Genomic DNA, 20,028 nt, shown 5'->3' on the forward strand with positions numbered 1-20,028 from the left:
AGAATCTTATATACTTTACAACCTGTCATCTTCACAGGCCAATAACAAGGTGGATATAAATTGTTCTTTAAATAAAAGAGAAATGCATAGAGCATGTGCTCAGAGGAGGATTTCAGGCTAATTATAGGTCTCTCAAATTTACTTTTCTCTGGTTTGCCGATGCTCTTCATGTCTGCTGATGAGAAAACTGATGAATCTACTTTTCCTATTATGGAACATGATTCACTTAATTAAATTAATATTTACTGAGCACGTTTTATGTTTAATATGATGTGACACATGAGAGATGGGAGTGAGAAATGATCTCTGTGCTCAAGAATATAAACATTCACTGGAGGACAAACGCAAAGACCCACCCTACAAAAAAGAAAGTAGGATGTGTCATAATACAGCCAAATGCCAATTCTGATGAAAAATTTTCAGAAAATTTCCAGGAAGGGCCTTGGTAGATGGGTGGAAGATGAAGGAAGGTGACTCCAGACAGAAAGTCTAAAGAAAGACAAGGAGGCATAGAAGTGCCTGGCTCGGCTACAGTATTGCTAAAGACAGGTCTAGCTGTAGAGCCATCTAGGTGTGTAGTTTAAAATAAGGTTGGAAAGATAGATTACATCTGGACTGTGGTGGGCTTTGAATGCCAGGCAGAGCAGGAGTGAGAATTCCAGTAAAGGTTTTTGATCAGAGAATGATGGAATAAAGAAGAGAGAGACTGGAAGCAGAAGACCGGTAAAAAGGTCATTGTGTCAGTAGTCTGGGTGAAAAGTTATGTGAGATAGACCATGACACTGACAATAAAAATTAACACGTTTTCAGAAAGACATTAAAGGTTAGTAGAAAGCACTTTAGGCACGGGTATCAGGAGGACTAAATGCCGCCACTTCCCAGCCATGCAATTAAAGGCAAATTGCCAAGATCAGTTTATAAAATAGAGGTAATATGTACCTTATAAGAGAACTTTGTGAAAATGCTTTTTTAAATTCTAAAGTGCTCTACACATTGATGTACAGCTGAAGATCCAGCAGTGAATTAAAAAAACAACAAAAAAAATGACCGTTGAAGGACTTCTTTAAGAAGAAAAGGAAAAAAATTTAAAAATGTTTATAATAAAATGGTAATAACTACATATCTGTCAACGATTATTTCAAATGTAAAAGATTTTGATAGGGTAGATGCATGGATAAGAAATAAAGAACCTTATATATGCTGCCTACTCACTTCAGATTAAAAGACACAAACAGACTGTAAATAAAGGAATGGAAAAAGATATTTCATGAAAATGGAAACAAACAAACAAAAAAGCTGGGATAGTAAAACTTATGCCGGACAAAATAGGCTTTAAAACAAAGGCTATAAGAAGAGACAAAGAAGGACCCAGTGATCCCACTTCTGGGTATTTGTCTGAAGAAACTCAAAACATTACTTCAATGGGACATGTGCATCCATATGATTATTGCAGCATTATTTGCAAGAGTCAAGATATTGAGGCAATCTGGGTGTCCATCAGTGGATGAAAGGATAAAGAAGAGGTGGCACATATATAACGATATATAATGCAATATAACATATAATGGGACATAACTCAGCCATTAAAAAAAAGAATAAAATATTGCCATTTACAACAACATTGATGGACCTAGAAGGTATTGTGCTTAGTGGAGTAAGTCAGGCAAAGTAAAACAAATACCATATGATTTCACTTATATGTAAAATCTAGAGAACAGGATAAATGAACAAATAAAACAGAAACAAACTCGTAGATACAGAGAGCATTTTGCTAAGGATTACAAATCCACCATTGCAGTATTCCAGACAGGCAGGCACATGGTTGCCAGATGGGGAGCAGAGTTAGGAAGATGGGGGAAGGGAGGGGGGGATTATGAGGTACAAATTGGTAGTTACAAAATAGTCACGGGGATGTAAAGTACAGCATATGGAATATAGTCAACAGTTTTATAACACGCATGGTATCAGATGGATACTGGATTTATTGAGGTGATCATTTCATAAGTTATATAAATGTATAATAACTGTGTTATACACCTGAAATTAATATAATATTGTATGTCAACTGCAACTGGAAAAAAAATAACCAGGAAATAGCACATAGAAAGGCTGGCCCGGCATGTGGTGCATGATGCAGGGTGTCTGGGTCATCGGCAGCATGACTGGGACAAGCCCTGGAATGGTCCCCAGCACCAGGGCCTGTCCTGCACAGTCCTCTAGTCAGCATGTTCTCCTGGCTCTTGGGCTTCCTCTTCTTTTGCTTGTGGTCCTGCTCCACAAAGGTGCCTTCCATCTTGGCAATGATATCTGAGCCGATCTTGGCGTACTGGATGCCTATTGGCTTGCTCTAAAAGGGGAAACCCTGCAAGGAGTGCAAGGCGTTTGTGGTGTTGCTGACTTCCTTGAAGGCGGCAAAGGCCTGACCGCTCATCTTCAGGCTCCGTGATACCAGGATATCCAGGATCTGGCCAAACTGGGAGAAGATGGCATACAGGGACTTCTTCAACTCATCCTTTTTGATTTTTCTCACTGAGGTTGGTGACGTAAATTGTGTGGTTGGGGCAGGTTTCTGCCATGGAGTGAGGTGCTGAGGTAAAGCAACCCAGCTGTAGATCTGGCAAGTGGCACCTCCACTTTTTCTTCTAATGACAATCTTATGTTCCATCCTGGAGAACTTCTGTACTCTGACTTTGCAATAGATAACCAATTATTTAGAAGAACCAGTGCCTCCATAGTGTTACGCAATGTATTGCCCCCTACAGAAGCTCTTTGGAAAATGCTTATGTAGTACTGAGAATTTCAAATACAATGGTAAGCTGGATTTTTGGATAGGGGGCTCTTTGGTGTTCATCCAAATCACACTGGCAGCTCATCCTTTTGTAAGGCCAACAGTTCTCAGACTTTGTGATCTCAGGATCTTTTTACACTTTTGAAAATGAGAGAGATTTCTGGTCTGGAAAAAAATGGCATAGACCTATTTCTCCTTGCTTCTTCCTGCTAAGAACAAGTATAAACTCTCCTTGGAAATAATGCAAGAGATAACAAGGGAAAACACTTAAAGATGATTAAAAACAAAAAGAGGTTTGGGAGCCACGGAACAACAGAGAGGGAGGGTTTCTTATGTCTCTTCACCCAACAGAAGTGAACCCAGTCCTAGCATTTTCTGAACCCAGTCCTAGCAATAGAAGGGTCATTCTTCTCCCAGATGGAATGGGAGCCCCTCTGACATCAGATAAGCCCAACGCCACTTGCAAGGGGGAATCATCAAGATTTCCACCAACAAGAGATGACAAAGGAAGCATTTTCCTGCCCCACTGGGCCTGAGACACCCTACTTTCATGGGGAAATACTGAGGTGGGAGGATGGAACAGACAAGAAGGATAAAGCCACAGCAGTGCCTGTTTCTGGAAGACGATTTGTGTCTGTGGGTCTGAGATCCTCCTCTCACCCACTGAGAGTGTCCCACCATACTGATTCTTCAATGAGAGACCCCCAGCAGCCTGACCTGGGGAAACACTTCCATCCCCTCAGGCAATATGATCAGAAACAAAGGGAAGCCCTAAGGACACCAGAAAAACCAAACAGACCAAAATAACACCAGAATACCAGGGGCATATCTCTTATTGCCATTTCTTAAAGTTGGGATGCCTGATGGGGCACAAACACTTCACACCTTAGGTAGAAGCTCTGGGTTTAGATTTCTTTCCTGATTGTAGGTCACTGTGCTGAGGGTGGAGTTTACAGCCATATTAGCCTTTCCTAATGGCTTCGATGTGGTTTCCTCTCATTTGCCCAATGTGAAGTTGTCTCTCTAGTAGTTTTTAGTTATTCAGAGGAAATTGTTTCTTATATAGCTGCAGGTTCAGTGTGTCCATGGGAAGAAGTGAGTTTAAAATCTTCCTCTATCATCATCTTGAACTGGAACCCCTGGAAGCTTTTGAAATGGCAAGGTCACAGGTTATGATGGTTGTACCAGGGTGGTGGTTAGGGGGTGCTGTGGTATGAGAAATATCCAAATCTCTGATGTATTTTGAAGGAAAAGCTCACAGCATTTGCTGATAGACTCCAGTTAGAGTATAGGAGAAAGAAAAATCAAAGATGACTGCAGGATTAGTGAAGATGTTCTTGATTGATTTAAGAAAAAAACAAAAGGAACTGGGTTAAAAGACAATCTTAAGAGCTTCATTGGAACATGTTATAATTGAGATATCTGAGTGGAAATATATGGCAGGCAGTTGGCCATGAGCCTGGAGTAGAGGGAAAAGGCCTTGACTGACAATGTAGAATTGGGAGTCATTAGCATATAGCTACCAAGAGGATAACTGAATTTTGCCAAAGTGGTTTTATTGATCAAGATTATAAAAGTGGGTTTTCAAGTCCATGAGAGATTGAATAAACAAATGGATAATGGCCAGACCATATATAAAACCAGAAATCTGACCCATAATCTGCGACGACCAGCCTAGGAAGCCATCCTGCTATCTATAGGTCAGACTTGTAGGATGTCAGACACTATCTCCAGTAATAATCAAGGGAGTCAACCAATAATCCTTGTAATAATCAGCCCCAGATGGCCAGGACTTGATTAACAACTGGTAACTTTCCTAATTTTTGTTCTTACTGCAATTTAGGACCAACCAGAGAAAGTATAATGCACCACCAACTATTCACATAAGATCCCTGCTTCTAGTTAGCCCACCTACAGGTTTCCCATGCCAAGAGCCTCCAGTCAGGGCACATATGAAGCCTTCCCTTTTTTCCACTATAATGCTTTCCTCCCTCTACCTAACTTTAAGTCTCTGCCAAATGCTAGTGATGGTGGCTTATTTACAGCAAGTTTAGAATAAATAGGCTTTTCTTATTCTCATTTGTTTGAATCTGTTTTTTTCCACATCCTCTATCATGTCTATACATTATAGAAAAATGACTGCTCTAGTAAAGAGATTTTACAGGGTAAATATGGATATAGTTGGGACTACTCGATGTATTAGATTCCTTCTGTAGGAAATGCCCTAATATCCTAAGCAAACTCCTCTTTTGGCTTCCTATAAACTTCCCTAAATATATATATAAACTTAAAATTCACTCTCTATGCCCTTGTGTACATCAGAAAATAATTGTAATATTAAATTGGCTCTTTACTGCTGTGAAACAGCTGAGCCCAAACAATTAATTACATGGTCAAGCAATTGACTTAATTTGGTTATTTGCACAGAAATAACCAAAACAGTAATGGTCTATTTTGTACTAATAAAGAGTTGAATTTGGCTTGGTCTAAATTTGTTATTTTTTTAAATCATGACAGCAGATATGTTTTTAACTGAAATACATTGGCAGCATTTTTATAATGAAAAGTCTGTAAATATTATAGACAAAAGTCTTGAATAGAATAGTTTGAACATTTACATATTTAAAAATGTGCTTTTTCAAATAGTTATCTAAATTATTTGACTCTTTCATTATAATTATTTTCCATACCAGATTCTAAAGTTAAAAAGAAGCTGAGATTTTATGACCATTGGAAAAAAATCCTAGCTTGAAATCAGATGGAACAAAAGATATTTTATATTTGGTTTCATAAAAATCGGGTTCGAGTCTTGGCATTCCTAGAGGCAACTTCTCCTTGGCTAATCTCATAACTGCTCTAACTCTTATTTCCTCATTCCTGAAGCAGAGGTATTATCTGCCTCAGGTAACTCACAGGATTGAATTACAGATCCAGTAAGGCAATGTATTTGAAATAATTTTGCAAGCTATGTGCTAACAGCAATAGAATTTATTATTACAATTAGTTTATACATATATTTAGTACCTCAAAACACCTTAGATATATTTTAAACATGTCTTCATGTAGAGCAAGGGGTGCCTGAGTATCTTTGCTCGAGGCAAGAGCATCACGTCGTCTTCTTTTGTTTGGATTGCTGGTCTGGAGCTTCTGAACCACCAGAGATTTTTCGTTTCCCCAAGAAATTTACAGAGCTTGTATTGAACCAGACTAATGAAGTCTGAGAACACTCAACATACTAACATAGCTGCACAAGTCTGTTATGAGCTACATACAAAATAATGTTCAAAAGTTGTGTAGAGGAGTTGGCTGTCCCCTTTCTTCGTGTCTCTCTGGAGGTACACTGAGAGTCAAGAGTGCCCTGGCCTCTTCTCTCTCAGAGCTGTGTGGCCTTCATTGTGAACACAAACCAAATTAAAGGAAAGAAATTCTTCAGCATTTTACAAGATCTCTAAATGATAATGTCTAACTTATTCCCCAAATGAGTCAGCAATGCTACTAAGTGTCCACTATAAAATTATATAAAAATTTGACTAGATCACACATGTAACACTCAAGTAGCCTATAATACTTAATCACTCTTGCTCAGGGGCAAATGTGAATGCATAATCTGGACAATATAATCTCTAAACTAGTTTTGTAAATCTTAGCTTTAAATTGCTTCATCACATACAACACAGATTTTAGCTCAGCATTGTGCTGTTAAATATCTTTTGCTGTGTAAGGGCACAAAACTTTTCTCTTCTTGCCTTCTAGGTTTTTTGGCTGGTCTAACAGTTAAACTGACATAAATTAACAGAAGAAAAACAAATTTTGTACATATGGGAGCCCCATAAAAATATGAGACTTCCTGGCGGTCAAGTAATTGAGGCTTGTGGGGCTAAGGACAGGGTCTGCGGCTTCAAAAAGGAGGAAGACAATTGACAGGAAGAGGAGAACAAATATTTGGTAAATAAATGTCCGCCAAGTCATGCAGTAAAATCCTTCTTACATAAAAGTTATCATTGGTAATAACTCTCTTCCTGGTACCAGTCTCCTATCTAAATTCTTTTAGGCAAAAACTTTTAGGTAAAAACTTCTTCTTGAGTCTGCTGGATCCAGATTGTCTTTAGATCAAAATAATTTACATGCCATAGTGCCATTTTCTGAGGTGGAATATTCTATTCCACTTTAGCTACATAGATTACTCCATTGTTCTTAGAAATGATAAATTTACTTCAAAAGGCAATAAATAAAATGTTAAAATAAAATTATAACGAGTCTTCGGTTCGAAGTGATATTTTACTTTTTAAAAAAATCAAAGTAAATTCTAGATGTATAGTATTATCTCTCATCATAATGCACAAATATAATGCACTCATTAAGATATTGAATACCACACATTTCATATGATGCTGGTGAAGCAACTATTATATCACATTTTTTTTTTTTTTAATCTTTTCACCTGACAAGCTGGGGAAGTAAACTGTGAGTAGTTTTGGATCTCCAGAATTTTGATTGTTCCAATAATTCAACCAGAACAGGCTTTAATAAAAATATCAAGTAGGGTTTGAAAGTTAAATATTCTCTAAAGTTCTTTAAACTATACTTTAAAATTAAATTTGTATAATTACTTTTTTATTTTATAGTTATCTTAATATTTTTCATCTTTAATTTTCAGGCACAGACCATATCAAACAATTTAAAAGACTCCCAGTGCTTTTTTTATATTGTTATCAAGTCCTCAGTTGTCACAAAGCAGAAGAGGATGAAAGACTGAATATTTAAATAGATTATGGCCAGACCATATGTAAAAATAGAACTTTGACTCACAACCTATAGCAACCCATGCAGGAAACTAACATTTTATCTACAATAAACAACCCAGGAAGCCAGCCTTCTATAAATCACGAAGGGGATCAGAATATGCCACCCTGAAGTATGCCACTTTGTCATGAGGATTATTTTGAGTTATGGCAATTGAAAAATAGCAGGCACACAAAGAGCTCTCTATCCTCTCCCTGAAAGCAGGGCATAAATTTTCTTTGTGAAGTGTTCCCCATACCCTCTCCTGTAGCAGAAAGAAGAGAACAGTACTTAATCAATGGAGGTGACCCTTGTCACTGGAGATGGCACCTATTTGAGTCTGAATGAACCAACTTTACTAAAATAACCAAAGTGTCCTATGATATATGATTGGTAAAAGAAGATGTGGTACATATATACAATGGAATATTACTCAGCCATAAGAAGAGATGAAATACTGCCATTTGAGACAACATGGATGGATCTTGAGATTATCATGCTAAGCTAAATAAGTCAACAGAAGAAGTTGAGAACCATATAATTTCACTTGTTATGTGGATTATAAAACTTAAAGCAACAAACGAACAAGACATACAGAGACTCATGGACATGGACAACAGTTTAGTGGTTACCAGAGGGAAGGGATGCAGGGGGAAGGTAGATAGGGATAAAGGGAATTAAATGCATGATTGCGGAAGGAAATTTAACTTTGGGTAGTGAACACACAATGCAATATACATATGATGTATTATTGAATTGTACCTTTGAAATTTATATAATTGCATTAACCAATGTCACCTCAAAAAAATTTAATAAAAAAATAACAGTTATGTTGCATTAATTTCTGTCATATATTTACCTTCCCACAATTACTGCTCCCAAAGTCTAAGCACTTTTTTCTTTGTCTAGATGCTTCTCCACAATTTCTTGTCCTTTACAGAATTGAAATATAAATAAGCTCCCAGGTCTAATTATTTCTAGGTTTTCACTTCTTTTCTGTGAAACCTCTATATACATGTGAAAGAAACCTTTCTCTTATCGATCTTTTTTTTTTCTCTCTCTACAGTTTTGGTGACTCAGATGGAACGGCTAGGACACCTCATTTTCTCTGGCATCTGTAGCTGAGTCTCAGTACAACTGACAGTACTGGCAAAGGTAAATATTTTTACCAAGTTAGCCTTTTAGATTTCTGCAAGGAGTTTGACTGAATGAGGACAGTAGAGCCTCTCCTTGTCAAAATTTAGATTATCAGGAGAAAATATTTGAAGGAACTAGTTCTTTTGGTATTACTCTTGGGTGACTGTTAGTTTTGAGTACCCATTGGTTATTGATCCTTGTCATTCCAGAAGTAGCACTGTTTTCCTTTTTGTTTTATGTGCCATTCATCATTAGGAAGAGAATTATAGAGTGAGATTCTCCTTTCATCTTGTTTTGTATTCTGAGAGCTTGGCTTGGATCTCTCTGGTTTTCAACCTGCTAAGGGGTTCGGGCTGTCAGGCCTGCATCTTCAGGCAGCCAGCTGTTGAGTTTGGGCCCCCAAAATTTAAAGTTGGCCAGACAGAAATGCGCATTGCATCCAATTTCAGCTGATATCCTACTGACTATTGTCAGTTCTCAGAGGGTTTGGCTAAATTTCTTTAGTTATCTTTGGGAGTGGTTCTGGGTCTTGGTGATGGCATCTTTTGTACCTTCTTGATGGGGATACTTCTAGTGTTAATGGTTAAACAATAATCAGGTCTACTGGTTTTAGTTTTGAGTCACATTTGGAATAGGTATACATTTGGAAAAAAATTAAAGAGCTATTTGGAAACAAATTGGATATTTTATCTACTCATACGGCCTTCAAAAATACCCAGACATCCACTTGGTATTTCTAAAGGTTTCTCACCTAAAATTTAGGTCTCCATAAGATTACATATTAGGGCAAATGAAAATCTTAAAAATCTTCTTCACAAATAGTAGAACATTTTAGCTCTCACAGGGCGGAAAACTTTAAATTGTTTCACTTGCTAGAAACACAATTTGTATCCAATTATTTTAAATAAATTAGTGAGTCTATATTACTAAGTTTACTTGACTCATGGCTAAAAATGTTAAATCTAAGTTATAAGATCTTTATTTGCATCTGTCTGTATGTTTTGTACAAATGTTATATATATATGTAGTATTTTTCTACCTCTGGATGATATTGCCAAAATTAATTTGTAAAAGACTTCTATTTTTTGGCTTAGGGAAAAAAAGGTGCTTATATAATTATTGTTAAAACTCTCAGAAATATAGAAACTAACCTGACAGTTTTTTTCTGGGATAATCTTTGGTAAATAAAGATAATTTAATACTGTTAGTTTAATTAAAACATGTATGTCTTCAAAGTCATCTGCATTACATCTAAAACTCATTCTTCCAGTAGTGAGTTGAATAGCTGTGGTTAGAGTATGCAGCCTTGTCTTGTTCCTGATCTCAGAAGAAAAACTTTTAACTGTTGACTCTGGGGTATGATGTCAGTTGTGAGTTTGTCACATATAATCTTTAATGTGTTAATTGTCATACACAATTCATTGAAAGTTTTTATCATAAAAAAAGATGCTGTATTTTGTCAAATGATTTATCTTTTATTCTGTTAATGTGCTATATCACATTTACTGATGTGTATGTTGAATTATTCTTTCATCACAGGGATAAATTCCCCTTGATCATGGTGTATGATTCTTTTAATGTGTTGCTGGATTCAGTTTGTTAGTACTTTATTTAGCATTTTTGCATCAATATTCATCAGGGATGTTGACTCTAAATTTCTTTTCTTGTAGCGTCTTTATCTGGCTTTAGTATCAGTGTAATTCTGGACTTAAAAATTAATTTAACTGTGTTACCTTCCTTTTAATTTTTTTAAATTAAATTTATTAGAGAGACATTGGTTAATAAAATTATATAGGTTTCAAGTGTATAATTCAATAACAGGTCATCTGTATATTGCATTGTGTGTTCACTAGCTGAAATTAAATCTTCTGTCACCATATATTTAACCCCCTTTACCTTTATCCTATCTCCTCACTTTCCCTCTGGTAACCACTGAACTGTTATTTGTCTATGAATTTTTGTTTGTCTTTCAGTTTTATATCCCACATATGAGTGAAATCTTATGGTTCTCAACTTTTTCTGTCTTATTTTGCTTAGCATGGTAATCTCAAGATCCATCTATGTTGTTGCAGATGGCAGTATTTTATCTTTTCTTATGGCTGAGTAATATTCCATTGTATATATGTACCATATCTTCTTTATCTAATCAACTATCGAAAGACACTGGTGTTTTTCATGTCTTGAGAATTATTTCCTTTTCAGATAGGTAGTTTTTGATTATTGATTCAGTATCCTTATACTTTATGGGTCTGTTCTGATTTTCTATTTCTTTACGATTTGGTCTTGGTAGGTTTTCTTTCTAGGAATGTATTCATTTCTTCTAGTTTACCCAGTTTGTTGGTGGATAATTGTTCATAGCAGTCTCTCAGTATTCACTGTATTTCAGTGGTAGCAGTATAATGTCTCCTCTTTCATTTTGATTTGGTAATCTTTCTTTTTTTCTGAGTTAGTCTATCTACAGGTTTGTTAATTTTGTCCATCTTTTCAAAAAAAATAGCTCTTAGTTTTATTGATCTTTTCTAATGTTTTTCTTTGTATGTGTCTATTTCATTTATTTTTGGTATGATCTTTATCTCTTTCCTTCTGTTACCTTTGGACTTAGTTTATTCTTTTTCTAATGCCTTGCTGTTTCTCTTTTTCTTAACATAAGTGCTTTTTGCTATAAACTTCCCTCTTAGAAGTGCTTTTGTAGCATTCCATAGGTTTTGATATGTTGTGCTCTATTTTCATTCATTTTATTATTTATTTTATTCTTTGACTTATTGGTTGTTTAACAGTATGTTGTTTACTTTTTACTGTCTTTCCCATTTCCAGTTTTTCTCCTGTTATTAATTTCAAATTTCATATCATTGTTGTTGAAAAAGATTCTGAGTATGACTTTTTTATTACATTTTGCCAAGACTATTTTTGTAACCTGTTATATGATCTATCCTTCTAATATTCTATGCGCACTTGAGAAGAATGTGTATTCTGCTACTGTTGGATGGAATGTTCTGTATATGCCTGTTAATTCTATTTCATCTAAATTATGGTGCAAGTCCAGTGTTTTCTTAATGATTCTGTCTGGATAATTTAATTTATCTATTACTGAAAATGTCAAAGTCTCTTACTGTTATTATATTATTGTCTATTTGTGCCTTCATATATGTTAGCTTTTGTTTAATATATTTACATGCTTCAATATTGAGTTCACATATATTTATACTTGTTATATCTTCTTGATGAACTGAAACCCTTATTATTACAAAAAAATCATCTTTGTCACTTGTTAACATTTTTGGCTTAATGTCTGTTTTGTGTGATATAAGTAGAGCTATCCCTAATCTCTTTGGTTTTTACTCAAGTAAACTATCTTTTACCATTCCTTTACTTTGAGCATATGTGTGTCTTTAAAACTGAAGTAAGTTTCATATAGGCAGCCTATAGTTGGATCTTATCTGTTATCTTTCTAGTCACTCTATGTTTTTTTTGATTGGAAAATTCAATTCATTTACATTTCAAGTAATTACTGTTAGGTTAGTAATTACTAATTTCATCTTTTTTTTTTTTTCTGGCTCTTTTTTTGATGTCTTGTTTCATTCCTTGTGAATTGTGATTTTTCATAGTGGCATGCTTTGATCCATTCTCTTGATTTTTTAATGACTCTACTGTAAGTTTTTTATTCCTTGTACCATAATGTTTACTTAAAACATTTTATTTATAGAACAATCTTTTTATGTTAATAATTTCAGTTTGATCACAAACAAAAACTCTGTCCTTTTACTCACTCCCTTTTATAGTTGATGTCATCATTTGTATCTTTTTATATTATGTATCCATTAACAAATTGTTCGAGCTATATCTATTTTTAATACTTTGGTTTTAACCTTTATACTAGAGTTAAATAGTTAACACATCACCGTATTACAGTATTAGGGTATTTGAATCTGGTTATATGCTTACTTTTAACAGTGTGTTGTATGTTTTCATATGTTTTTCTGTTACTAATTGTATCCTTTTGTGTCAGGTTGAAGAACTTCTTTCAATATATCATGTAAGGCAGATTTAGTGGTGATTAATCCCTGAGCTTTTGTTTATTAGAGAAAGTCTTTATCTAATTACCATCATTTCTGAAGGACAACTTCTGAATAACAGAAGAATACTGGTTACAGTATTCATTGTTGTCAGCTTCTTTCTTTCAGCACTTTAAATACATTATCTCATTCTCTCTCAGCCTGCAAGTCCTCTCCTGAGAATCAGATGAGAGTTTTAAGGGGCTTCCCTTGTATGAGAGTATTTGTTTTTCTCTTACTGCTTTTTAAAATTCTCTCATCTTTGACTTTAGACAGTTTTATTATTATGTGTCTTGGAAGAGATTATTTTGGACTGAAATTTTGAGGTTATTTATTAGCTTCCTGAACTCAGATGCTCAAATCTCTCCCTAGGTTTGGGAAGCTATTATTTCTTTAAGTTCGCTTTCTACTGCTTTCTTCCTCTCGTCTCCTTCTGGTACTGCAATGATGAATGTTATTTTGTTTTTTCATTCTTTTTTCTTTTTTTCTTTTTTGCCCTTTTAATTGGATTATTTTAATTGGTATGTTATCTACATCCCTGACTTTTGCTTTTAACACACATAGCGATGACAGCTAGGGCAGGCAGCAAGGGCCGAATCCAACTAAAGGCTTAGTATCAGCTGCAGAGGCCCTGATTGTCGACGTGCTTTCTTGTGGCTGTGCACTCTGCCCCCAAGTGTGCACATTACAGTGGAAGCCATTGATGGGGATAGGGCTGGGAGTATGCAAGTGCATAGCTGGATGAGCTAGCTATAGGTGGGCATGGTGGTGCTGGACAGAAACAGAAGGCAAGGCTTGATCCAGGCCAACAAGCATATATAGTGACCCTTGCTTTTGACGCACTCTCTAGTGTCTGCACACTCCCTCTAGGCATGCATACTGCTGTGAAGGCCAATGGAGGGTTTTAGGCCAATGGCATGAGGGTGCACAACTGGAGGGGCTAGTTCTGAGTGTGGGCATTGTGGCAGGGGTCAGCCTGGGGTACTTAGGCTGGTGTCATGCACTTGTGCAGACATAGAAGCCTAGAATGGCTGCTGGTGTGTTTCCCAAGCTCTGGCAGGAACAGTGGGTGTGTGGAAGTGGGGAGGAACCCAGGTGGCAGGTATTCTGTATTCAGGCAGCTGTAGAGGCTAGAGTGTGAAAGCCTGTGGCATGAGCACTGGCGAAATCTTCAGAGGGTCTGTGGCAGCTGTACTGACTGTTGCTTCTTCAGTGATGACATCTACTGAGTTTTTTCTACAGAGCAAATCTCTGTGAACTGCAAATGCTCTCACTGTGTGTCTGCTAATAATGTTCCCTGCTTTTCTTTCTTGTTCCTAGCTGGCTCTTATATCTTAGTTTACCCTGTCTGGGTGGGGCGAGAATGAAGTAGGACATTTACACAGTGCCCCCAAAACTGGTCACTCACCTAGTTGTTCCCTTCCTGGTGAGGAGAATTTCTTCCCGCTGGGAAGTTCCTTTTTGTGCTAAATAATGCTGTTTTAGGGATGGGATGGTACAGGTAGAATAAAGCTATATTCTCTTATTGTTCAATCCTGTTGAACAGGTTTTTTGTTCCATTCTGTTGCTAAAACTTCCTAAGTGGACTCTAGATATCTCCCAGATTTGTTTTTGTTTGTGGATAACTGTCCAGTTGTTGATTTTTGTTGGAGAATGGAGGGGCTGGGTTCTTCTACATTGCCATTTTTCTGATGACTGTAAAAGTATAAGCTTTGAAATATTTTATTGTCATTCTGGTTAAAATGTATAATTTAGTATTGTTTCACAGTGATCTGTGATCTTATTTAATCAATTGTTCAGATCTTTTGACATTTTTAACAACTTTCCAAAATCAAATTCTAAATAAAGTCTTCTTGATGTCAAACTGACTTTGAGATTTCTCAGGGGTCTTCTGGAAAAACTCAAAGCATTTGTTTTCTCATCTTTTAAAAAGAAAAATGTGAAACTTATTATGATTGATATGTTAAATTACATAGGAAGTATTGTCAAATTAGAATCATGTTTAAACCTTTTTTAGGTTATATTTGAATGGTATGTGCTATTAATATTAGTATTTTAAATATTATATAAAGCTCCTGCAATTGTCAATGTTTTTGTAGTCTATGCTATGTTCTGGCATAATATTATCTGTTATAATTTTAGTTATCACATTAAAATGTATGTCACAGAAGCAAATTTCCTTCTCAGTTACATTATAATAAACTCTTATGAAATCTTTAACCATGGCCATTTTGAATTTTTTATCATTATCAAAACAAGTTGTTTTACTCTGATGATTTCCTAAAAGCTTTTGTAATCAGCTATAAGCCAAAGAGCTTCATCTTTAACAGAAAAGGAAGGATTTACACAACTCTAATGGAGAAGCTAATGAGTTCATGAAACTGCTAACCCAAGACCAGGTAAAACAAGAAATAATTGTATAGCACTGAATGAACCGATTAGAATTATAATTTTATGGACTTCCATTTAAAACTTTACTTATTCTTTAATGTTCTATTTTCTGAATATAAGAAACCCTTTTTCTCTTTTCTCTTAAGCTTTCTATAACTTATAGCAATTTTCTAGAATGTACTTTTATAAGCAGAAATGAACCATTTATTTTCTTTTTCCCTGATATCTCCAGAATTTGGAAATTCTTGTTGAATATTAAGTTATTTGCATAATTTCAACAATAATCTATTCTCTTTGTAACAGGATATAATTGAAAATATTGGTTATGTTACCAAAGATTTGACTTTGGTAATGAAGATCATATTTGAGAATGATGTGCATTGAATCAGATATAATCAGATATTTTTAAGAACTAATGTTAAAGTTATGAACCAATGCTTACAAAGCCATCTTTGAAAAACTGGTCTGGTACCTAGCTTACGATATTCCTAGCCTTACAGGTGAATAAGAGAGGTAACTTCCTGGCTTAGAAATATTAGGATATTTTGTGGATGTTGAGGAGAAAAGAACTCATCTAAATCTGTAAGTACTGCAAGGGAAGTCTGATAATAAGTTCTTGGATTGGCTTGCTAGCCTTTATAGACTTTTAAAAGCATAGTTTGATATTCTTTATGAAAAATACCATCAAAGCAAACTTAAAGTTCTATATATTGAATTACTGTTATTAGTGCACTTATGTAAAAATATCAGACCAAGTTTAATGAGACTAGACTTACTTTGCTAACAAAATAGTCTTACTTTGATTGCTTTTGATAGAAATGAGAGTGATTGTGGAGAGACATTTTATTTTTCAGTAGACGATTGTAATTTGCCCTTGTGGGGTTAGGTTTGAGGTATTTTCACCTCTTTATAAACTGCCACTTTGTGCATTTCGTAAGTAATTAATGTTTCCAATTTTTTCTTACCCTGCTGACTTGGAGTCATTGAAAACTAAATTCTGACTGCTCAGCTTCTTATTAGGACTGTCTAATGAAACATTGAAAGCCAAAATCAGACACTTCCATGCTCTATTCCAAGCAATAATCATGACTGTGCCACTAGTATATATGCCATCACTAAAGACATTCTAACTGCAACCCAGAAAATTCATTGGATTGCCATTTCTGTCCTCATTCCACTATCTGAAGATGGAATCTGACATCTAAAATTATTCTCAGTCAACTGCCTTCTGAACTAAAAAGATGGATTTATAATCTACTCCAATCGTTAATCTTTGTTTTTCTATTGTTTCCATAGAAATGTCCTTCATTAAATGCCTTATTGCTTGCACCATATAGAACCTTAACTTTGGTGAGCACACTACTCCCACCTGTACCACTATTTAACTCATCTATTCCTCAGACTGAGATATGGGACAATGTGCTTAGAGTTGTGTTTTTCTATTCATTTATTCTAATTTCAATTTATATATTTTTCCCACCTTTGCAGATCTCTTACCTCACAACTTTTAACTTGAATTTCTTTCTACATCTACTAACTTGGCTTTTGAACTGTGAAACTTCTTGGGAAAAAAAGGGTTAAAACGGGAATTAAGAGGATTACATATGCTACCCCAAAATATGTCACTTTATAAGGATTACTTTGATCAGAAAGCAATTGAGGAAAAGCAGATGTAAAAAAAGCTCTTTATCCTCCTCCTTCCCACCTAAAAGCAGGGCATAAATATTCCTTTTTGAAGGTGTGCTCCCTCATCTCTCATGTATCAGGAGGAGTAAAATAACTCTTAACCACCAGTGTGACTCTTTTACTGGAGATGGCACTGACTTGAGTCTGCACAAACCAACCTTACTAAAATTACCCTCATTTCCAATAGTTTACTCTGTGTATTTAACTTCTCACAAGTTAAGGCTCCTTTGTCTAGTTACTTCTTTACAATTATGTCACCCATGGTTAAAATGGTGTAGAAGTTCATGTCTAGTTGTCTTTTTGGAATTTTACTTCTGTGAAGCCTCTTTATGCATGCAAAACAAAACTTTTCTCCCATTAATCTGTCTTTTTTCAGTTCATTTTCATGCTTTGGCCACTAACCCCAAAAGAGTAGAGGAAAAGTATTTTCTCACAGTCAGATTTGCAGGAAGCCAATTGTTATTTCTTGTGAAAAAACAGGAAGTAAACAATAACCTAATAGTGTGATGTCAGCAAAATGGTAACATAGGAATTTCTAGTGTTCATTTTGATCCCAGAAACAACTATTTGTTTAACTATCCATGCACAAAAATACCTTCATGAGGGTAAAGTTTTCTAGATAAGGGTTGACAGTACTTGAGTGAAACATAGAAATAGAAAGAAACATTGAGGAGGATAGGAAAGATAGATTCATACTACTTCCATCACTTCTCCTTCAAGCCAACTTCTGCAGCCTTGGGCATCTCCCATGGCTCCAGACATCATACTTGGCATCAGGTTGCTGGAGGGCTTATATGAACTGAGGCTATTGTATCACCCAGAGCAGGTTAGTTCCTGCAGCCCTGAGTGGCTCTCATGGCACCCGGTGGGCTCTGATATTTCAAGTTTCAGGCTGACTCCTATGGCATCAGACAATGGACTGGCCCTAGTGTCAAGAGGCCCCCATAGCCCTAGCCTCCAGGCCAACTCCCATGAAACTGAAGAATTCAATAGAGAACTCAACAGTAAGTCAACCAATCCAAAGAAATACTTAGTGTACTAGAAGACAGGTCATTTGAAACCATTCAGTCAGAGGAACAAAAAGAAAAAGAAATGAAAAAGAGTGAAGAAAATAGATATGAATTATGGGAAAACCATTAAATGAACCAACTAACGCTATTGTAGTCTCAGAAGGAGGAAAGAGGGAGAAAGGCACAGAAAGTTTATTTAAAGAAAAAAAATGGCTGAGAAGATCCAAAATGTGTGAAGAGATTTGGATATCTAGGCTTCTGAAGCTAGTGTGTCACCTAAAATTTCAACACAAAATTATATTCCTTAGTCACATTGTAACAAAGTTATATACAGACAACGACAGAGAAAATTTTAAAAGCAGTATGAGAAAAAATATATATGTAAGAGAATCCCCTAAAGGCTATCATCAGATTATTTCAGGAGAAACCTTGCAGGGCTGAAGAGAGTGGGATGATATATTCCAAGTGAAGAAAGAAAAAAAAAGCCAACAAAAAAATATATTACGTGACAAAGCTGTCTTTGGGTATAAAGGGTGACATAAAGACTTTCCCAGCAAACAAAACTGAATGAATTTATCACCACTAGACCTGCATTAAAAGAAATGCTAAAAGATGTTTGTGTTGAAATTAAGTGGTGTTAATTAGCAACATGAAAACATAGAGCATACTGATAAAGGTAAGTACGTAGTCAAATTCAGGATACACTAGTAGTTTAATATATTGCTGTATTAATAACTCTAGTATAAAATTTTAAAGACAAAGTATTAAGTTAACTCTAGTTACAATAATTTGTTAATGGATACACAATATAAACAAGGTAAATTATGACATCGAAAAAATATTGAGAAGGTGTAAAAAGATAGTGGTTTTGTATGTGATAAACTTTAAGTTGCTATCAGCTTTAAATTGACTATTATATCAATAAGATATTCTGTGTAAGCCTCAGGGTTTCTACAAAGTAGATCTAATTCAACACAGTGTCTCAGACCAGAGCTTCACAGAGCTGAGCTACTAGAGTTAAGTAAACATTTTTTCCAATTATTTATAGTTTAGAGACAGCGGCGTTTCTTCTGCTCTGTAAAGCGCCAACTAAATGGTTCTGCTTTTATGGTCTCTGTCTCATTGTTTTATTTTTTTACTTTCAAATATTACTTTGTTCAACAAGTATCTGTCAAGATTCTTCCTTTTTGAAGCATTGAGTAGATAAAAGAATAGAACCTTGCTCTTGGTTGGAACTCAGGAAGGAAAATACCCAGTGATCCTATATTTTTAGGCATATCTGCTTTTAACATGAACCCATAGAATTTTAGAAATTGAAAAATAGATTATCTAAACCAACTTCAATATATTTGAAAATACTAAAAAGTTACCTTGCTCAAGTTTTCCAATAAACAGTATAGCCTGGGCTCCAAGCCAGACCCCTTGATTCCTGTTCCAGTGCTCTTTCCATTAGGAAATGCTGGCCTGGTGTCACTATGTTAAGTGAGTCACAGTGTTGTCTTCCATTTACATTTTTCTTAACTGTATATCAGATTATTGATTTGCAAAAGAATTAGTGACATTATTTTACATCTCGTGTTAGCGATGATTTGTTTATGGAGTGTTCTCCTGTTTTGCTTTTGCAGCTATTAGATCTTTATTTAGTTGAATTACTCAGTTGCTTTCATTTCTTAATTGCTCTTCAGCAGCTCTTAATTTTGTTCCTTTCTTCATAATTTAAATTGTACCTCATTAAGCTTTACAGAGGTAAGATTTACCATCTCATGAGTACAGAACATGTGTACTCTTGATAAGGACCTACTTTGACAGGACTATGTAAAACGATTGGCAAATTAGAAGATTTCATAATTTGACAAGCTAAAAAAGTGAGCAAATTATCTATCTGTCTGTCTGTCTGTCTGTCTATCTATCACCTATCATTTATCATCTATCATCTATCAATCTATCTACCTACCTAAGTGGTTCTCAACCAAGAACTATGTTGCACTACCCCCAACCTCTGAGAATATTTAGCAACGTCTGGAAACAATTTTGGTTATCACAACTAGGATGTGCTACTGGCATCTAGTGGATAGAGGCCAAGAATGCTGCTAAACATTCTATGGTGCACAAACAGCCCTCCCCTCAACAAAAGATTACTTGCCCCAAAGTGTCAATAGTGCCAAAATTGATAAATTGAGTA

At 35.5% G+C, this 20,028-nt stretch overlaps 1 pseudogene; it reads right to left on the bottom strand.

The window, feature by feature from the left end:
• LOC102882766 overlaps nucleotides 1–2,576 on the bottom strand; it is a 16,514-nt pseudogene extending 13,938 nt beyond the window's left edge.
• Between the last annotated feature and the right edge of the window lie 17,452 nt (nucleotides 2,577–20,028).

Source organism: Pteropus alecto, unplaced genomic scaffold (genome assembly GCF_000325575.1).
Source record: "Pteropus alecto unplaced genomic scaffold, ASM32557v1 scaffold87, whole genome shotgun sequence".
NCBI classification, from domain to species: Eukaryota; Metazoa; Chordata; class Mammalia; order Chiroptera; family Pteropodidae; genus Pteropus; species Pteropus alecto.